Below are 7,064 nucleotides of genomic sequence, written 5' to 3' on the forward strand. Positions count from 1 at the left end.
TCCAACTACGACTCAAAATCCAGTGGCAATAAAAGAACAGATCAATACATTTGACTACATAAAACTAAACTAAAAAAATGTTTTCTTGACAAAAACACCATAAGCAAAGTCAAAGGACAAATGACAAAATGTGAGAAAATACTTGCATTTATGTCACAGATAAAGAGCCAATGTCCTTAATATAGAAAAAAATCTCTCTAAAAAAAGTGAGAAGTGGAGATCATGTCCTTTGCAAGGACATAGATGAAGCTGGAAACCATCATCCTCAGCAAACTCACACAGGAATAGACAACCAAACACCACATGTTCTCACTCATAAGTGGGAGCTGAACAATGAGAACACATGGACGCAGGGAGAGGAACTTCACACACCGGGGCCTGCCAGTGGGTAGGCGGCTGGGGGAGGGAGAGCATTAAGAGAAATACCTAATGTAGATGATGGGGTGATGGATTCAGCAAACCACCATGGCATGTGTATACCTACGTAACAAACCTGCACATTCTGCACATGTATCTCAGAGCTTAAAGTATAATTTTAAAAAACAAAATTTTTTAAAATGTGAGAAGTGAGTTATAAGTCAATAGAAAAATGGGCAAAATGGATGTCACTAAAAAAATACATTAAAATGAGCTTAAACATTTAAAAATATGCTCACTTTACATTATAAAAGAAATACAAAATTAAGCTGTGCTGAGATATCATTTCTCTCCTAGCAGACTGACAAAAATGTTTAATATAACAACACATTCTGCTGGTGAGGCTGTGGGAAAAGAGGTACTCTCATGCATTGCTGGTGAAAATGCAAATTGATACAAACTTTCTGGGAGGAAATTGGCAATTCCTAACCAAACTACAAGTGTCTTCCTTTTAACCCAGTTATCCAGGAACATACCTTAAGATACTCTTCTAACAACATAAAAAGGACTGTAGCACTGTTTGTAGTGCAAAATTCTGGAAACATACTAAATGCCATACGTGGAAGGGGAGCTGAATAAATGATAGTAAGTCCACACAATGAAATACTATACAGTGGCTTTAAAAAAGATTATTAGGAATATCTCTATGAACTAAAATGGAGTGATTTTCAGGCTGCACTGTGAAGTGAAAAAGAGAGGTACAAATGAGTATCCATTGTATGCTACTTATCACGTAAGAAGTGAGAAATCATAATATATACCTGTGTTGACTATTGTACAGAACAACCACCAAAACAACAGAACCACAGAAGGATAAACCAGAAAGTAATGACGGTGATTACCTAAAGGTGTAGGGTCCTGGCCTGGTAGGTAGGAAGTGGGGTTGGGGAAGGTACAAAGGGCAGTGATACTTCTCTGAGGATACCTTTCTGTGTAGCTCTGACTTTTAGAAACATGTTAGTGTTTCACTTGCCTAAAACATACAAACAAGCTAACAAGGATGGGGAAAAACACTAAAATAGAATACAAATAGCAAAAAAAAATTGACCCTAATTGGACGTGGAGGAACTAACCCAAGTCACATTTGAATAAAGTATTTTGACAAAAGGCAAAGAGAGTGTAAAAAAAAATTAAATCTACTTACTGAGTTGGATTTTGGCAGTAGACTGGGATAGAAATTCTGAAGCTACTTTCTGGGCATTCTAAGATCGAGCACTGTGTATAAATAATGTATTGTAGATAATGAGAGTCAAGTTTCTCACTATCAGAGAAGGGAGTTGCAAATACGGCAAGAGGAAAAGGACACTATACTAAATCATGTGGTGTTAGGAATCTCAGGTGTCATTATAAACTCAAGGTTCTAGTAGACTGAAAATAAATAGATGGTTGATAGAGAGGTTGAGTAATAATATAGATGTAGACAGATTAATCGATATTGATAAATGATAGATAAATTGACATAGCTGTGTCCACCAAGGGAGCCTAGGATCAGCAATGAGCACATCTGGCACCTAGAACTTGGCTTCTAAATACTCTTCTTCAACAAAAAGAAGCAGGGCTCCTTAGAGAAATAACTGATCCCCAGGCTGGTACAAGAGAAGGACACTATGAACCCAGAGCGGCTTGTTGTACCAGAGTAAGGAAGAGCTCGAGAATAATAGAGACGTGTCAAACGTACACAAAACCCAACTTGAACAATCTCCCACTGACTGAAAGTTGACAGCAGTAACAATAATGCAAACGTATTCTCATCAGACAAAACTAGGGGTAAATGCCTGATGAGAGTAAGGTATTTACATTATCTCAAAGTCTCTCCCTCATACACAAAACGCTTTTCAATTACAATGGGGAAGATACATAGTGACAAATTTTGCTGTGAAGAAACCTTAGAAACATGGCTTTAACCAAGTGATCAAACTTAACATTACCAATGATGCCACAAAGCAATGTCAAGTGCCCCCTCATATGAGGCCCTGGTGAGGATACAGCATCACTTCTGAAGTATTCTCACCAAAAACGCATAATCTGAATCTGATCATGAGGAAACAACAGACAAACCCATGTTAAGGAGACTTGTGCGGAATCACTGGACTCTACTTGAAAGTGAAAGACAGAGAAAGAGGACCTGTTCCTGATTAAAGGAATCTAAAGAAACAGGGAAATCTAATGTTAAATTGGATCCTAGACCAGGAAACATAAATACTGTCTTTTACTATGAAAGACAAAATAGGTAAATTGGTGAAATAAGCATAAGGTCTGTGGATCAGATGATAATACTGTATAAATGTTAACTTACCGATTTTATCATTGTATCATGGTGATGTAAGAGACTATCCTTTTTAAAGAAATTTTGAAATGTTGAGGATAGGCCTCAAGCTTACTTTCAAATGGTTCAAATAATACAGTGGGGAGGAAAAAGTTAATCTTTGGGGAATTTAGTTAAAGGGTATGTAGGAATTCTTTATTCTTACCATGTTTCTGTAGGTCTATAATTATCAAAAAAAAGAAAAAAGAAAAGAAAAAAACCCAACAACAACACGGTAGTGAGAGTCTGCTCTACACAGGCAAAAGCAAAAATGAAAAACAAGAATAATAACAAACTGTCCGGGCGCGGTGGCTCACGCCTGTAATCCCAGCACTTTGGGAGGCCGAGGCAGGTGGATCACGAGGTCAAGAGATCGAGACCATCCTGGTCAACATGGTGAAACCCCATCTCTACTAAAAAAAATACAAAAAATTAGCTGGGCATGGTGGCGCGTGCCTGTAATCCCAGCTACTCAGCAGGCTGAGGCAGGAGAATTGGCTGAACCCAGGAGGCGGAGGTTGCGGTGAGCCGAGATCGCGCCATTGCACTCCAGCCTGGGTAACAAGAGCGAAACTCCGTCTCAAAAAAAAAAAAAAAAAAAAAGAAGAAGAAGAATAACAAACCACGTTTGCTACCAGCGTGGGCCACTGGGCTGGATTTCACTCCCGGGCTGCCAGCTCGCGATCTCCGGTTTAGAGCTGTTTTCTTGAGTTGATTTGGATTGCCGTCTTGCTAACTGCTGCCAGTGCTGGAGAATGCTTTTGCTGCATCTGGAACTTTTAAACCAGCTTAGCACCAGATAAGCAGACAGCCCTTATATAAATAAGCAATTTTATAAGTTGACAATAAAACAGTTTAAATCTGAAGGCAGCCCTAGTCTTCCAAGATGGCTTGGGGGACTGTGGTCCAGTCCTTCCTCCGTGAAATCCTGCATTTCAATACTTGCCTTGAAGGATGCAAGTACTCTGCCTTCCTGGTTTCTGGCCTCAACCATACACGGTGCTAGAGGGGTACGGAATCATCTTTAGAACCCCAATGTTGAAGAAAACATGTTTGCATAAAGGGAAAAAAGAAACCCTAAAGTTGAATGAGTAAAGTAGAAAGAAAAATCCATTTCAGTTTTGGAAACAATGTTATTGTTGGCACATCAAGCTCTTCTGTGTAAGGAGGAGAAGCCAGGTGAGCACCTGGGCTTGCCCCAGGGACCCCGTGCAGCATATGGGAGGGTCACATCTGAGGGTGCAGCCCCATCTGCCAGAGCCAGGATGTGTTAAATCAGTTCACATACTGATCTCGAAACATTCATGCCACCTCTCCCTCCTCAGCCTACAATCACTCTTTCCTGCTTATTAATAAGTCCAAAAGCCATTAATAAGTCTCAAGACACAGACCGACAGTACTAACCTTAGAGGAGGTGGCTCTCTATGAACTGGGCCTTGGGAAGCAGGCGAGGGTAACTTAAGGGCAGAGCAAAGAGCAGCATTCTTGGCAGAGGAAGACACACATGCAAAGGAAAAGCATGACCGCTGTGACATAACCTTGGAATTTTTTTTTTTTTTTGAGATAGAGTCTCACTCTCATGCAGGCTGGAGTGTAGTGGCTCGATCTTGGATCACTGCAACCTCCATCTCCTGAATTCAAGCGACTCTTGTGCCTCAGCCTCCTGAGTAGCTGGGATTACAGGTGCAGGCCACCACTCCCAGCTAATTTTTTGGGTATTTTTTTTTTTTTTTTTAGTAGAGATGGGGTTTCACCATGTTGGCCAGGCTGGTCACAGACTCTGTATCTACATTTTTTTGAGACAGGGTCTCACTTTCTTGCCCAGGGTGGAGTGCAGTGGTGTGATCTTGGCTCACTGTAGCCTAAATCTCCCAGGCTCAGGTGGTCCTCCCACCTCAGCCTCCCAAGTAGCTAGGACTACAGGCATGCACCACCACACCTGGCTAATTTTTTGTAGAAATGGCAAAATCCCACCCACCTTACCCTCCCGCCCACCTTGGCCTAGAATTACAGGCATGAGTCACCATGGCCTGGGCATGTGTCTTAATCTCTTGCCATTTATCTGTATCTCTTCATATCTCTCTGGAAATAGTCCAATAGATATGCAGTTTGGAGCTGTGAATTTAGCCTCCTGAGGACAGAGGGGCCCAAGAAGTACAGATCTGTGAGATTCTGGGTGTCAGGCCTCCCTATCCAGCATGCAGGAAGAGTGCCCGCCTTAGCCCTGAGCATGTGCTACTCGTCCAGATAACCACACCTCCAGAAAAACGAGGCTGAGGAGGTTTGACTAAAGATTATGCTTATCCCACGGTAATGTTCTGGATTTTTGTCAACGCCTTCCCTTCCTCAGATAAGTCCAGTACGATCATTTTCTCCGACATCCTACTTTAAGCATAGCACGCGGGAGTCGCGGGAGCTTAGAGTTAAGATCTGGGAACTCCCAGTCAGTGACTTGCCCTGTCATCCCAAGCAACAGCTTCCCAGACAGAAAGGAACCTCCGACACAAAGGCAGTCATCAGCATCTCAGCTCTGTGATGGAGCAAGCCCCTTCACCCCGCGAAGCCTGTTTCCTCAACTGTACCATGGCATTATTAACAGAGAGGTTGTGAAGACAGAGGCCTCCCATCACAGGGCTTGACACACCTGTGGCTGCCTCAGGCTCGGCCCAAAGCTGGGAGGAAAGGGACAGGGGATCTTCTCTACAACCTCAGGAAATGCCCCTTTCCACAGCTGTCAGGGCAGGCCCACCTCTGACATTTGCGGGGTAAGAGAGCAAATGGAGGCCAATTCTGTATGCTGTGGAGTTTTCTTCATTCCATTCTATCCAGACCAGGAAACTGCAAGAAAATCTGAGGCTGAATGACCAGGTTCTAATTTAAAACGAACAGATTCCCTGGAGCGCTGTACCAGTGTGACAGGGCAGGGAGAGCCATGGCCAGGCTCCTGGCTCATGGCAGCCTCCCGGCTCTCCCCTGATGTGTGGGCCCCATGCTTAAGCCTCTGGGATAGAAAATTCCAAGGTCCTAGGTTCCCAGGTGCATTTCCTAACTGGGGAGGTGGAGGCACAGACTTCAGGTAGCCACATGCCCTGGTGTCCTGCAAATTTCTTACCCCATGGGGGAGGGAACAACTGGACAGAGGCCTAAATACGGACTTCTAAAGCACCACGCCCAGGGCAAGAGCCCCTTTTGCTGGTGTCTAAGCGCAAGAGTGAGACAGGATTGGACATCTGACCTGTCAACAGCACCCCATTGACTGGGCAGTGACCTATGAGGTGTCCTGGCATGAAGAGCTCCGCCCAGAGAGGATGATCGCTGAAGACTTAATTTCCAAAGCTGGCTGTTCCACAAAAAGGGACATTTCCATTCAGAGGCTCTTCTCTCACCTTGCCATGCCCCCTTCAAGAGATGAAGTGTGTTTCTCCTCCCCCTGAACCTAGATGGGACTTTATGATGGTTATAGTAGAAAAGACAGAGTCATTTCTGAGACTAGGTCATAAAACGTGGTATGACTTCTGCCTGGGACTCGTTCAGAGGATTTACCCTGGCAACTCAGCCACCATTCTGTGAGGAAGCCCAGGTCACTGGAGAGATCATTGTTTAAAAATATAGGGTTTTGGGGGTGGGGTGCTGCGGGGATTAAATATATATATATGGTTTTTTGTTTTTTTAGACAGGGTCTCACTCTGTTGCCCAGGCTGGAGTGCAATGGCACGATCTCGGCTGGCTGCAACCTCTGCCTCCTGGGTTCAAGCGATTCTCCTGCCTCAGCCTCCTGAGTAGCTGGGATTACAGGTACACGCCACCATGCCCAGCTAATTTTTGTATTTGTAGTAGAGATGGTATTTCACCATGTTGGTCGGGCTGGTCTCAAACTCCTGACCTAATGATCCACACTCATTGGCCTCCCAAAGTTCCGGGATTACAGGCGTGAGCCCCTGTGCCCAGCCCAAAAATATGTTTTATTATGATTTAGGTATGAAGAGGCCAACAGGTCAGGAGACAACTGCCATTGAAGAGATAGTTTGTTACAGACCCAAGAGAAGGGGACACACCAGGCCGTGTGGGACCACATGCAGATGCACCAGGCTGGTCAGGAAGCCAAAGCAGAAAGGGGAACGGTGGCAAAGGCCTTTAGTGTAGTTTCCACAAAAAGGAACAGGGTAAGCAGGTTCACGGTTAGCTAGTTTAAATAATTTCAGGGGACTCTGAGGTGGAGGGGCTGGCCCCAGTTGTCTGGTACTTGGCCCCTGGGTGTCTAGGACAGGGGAACAGTGTGGCCTGTAATTGCTGGATAAAGGGAGTAGGAGGGGATTGACTGGTTTGGATATGAAAGACCCTC

Source organism: Callithrix jacchus, chromosome 17 (genome assembly GCF_049354715.1).
Source record: "Callithrix jacchus isolate 240 chromosome 17, calJac240_pri, whole genome shotgun sequence".
Taxonomy (NCBI): domain Eukaryota; kingdom Metazoa; phylum Chordata; class Mammalia; order Primates; family Cebidae; genus Callithrix; species Callithrix jacchus.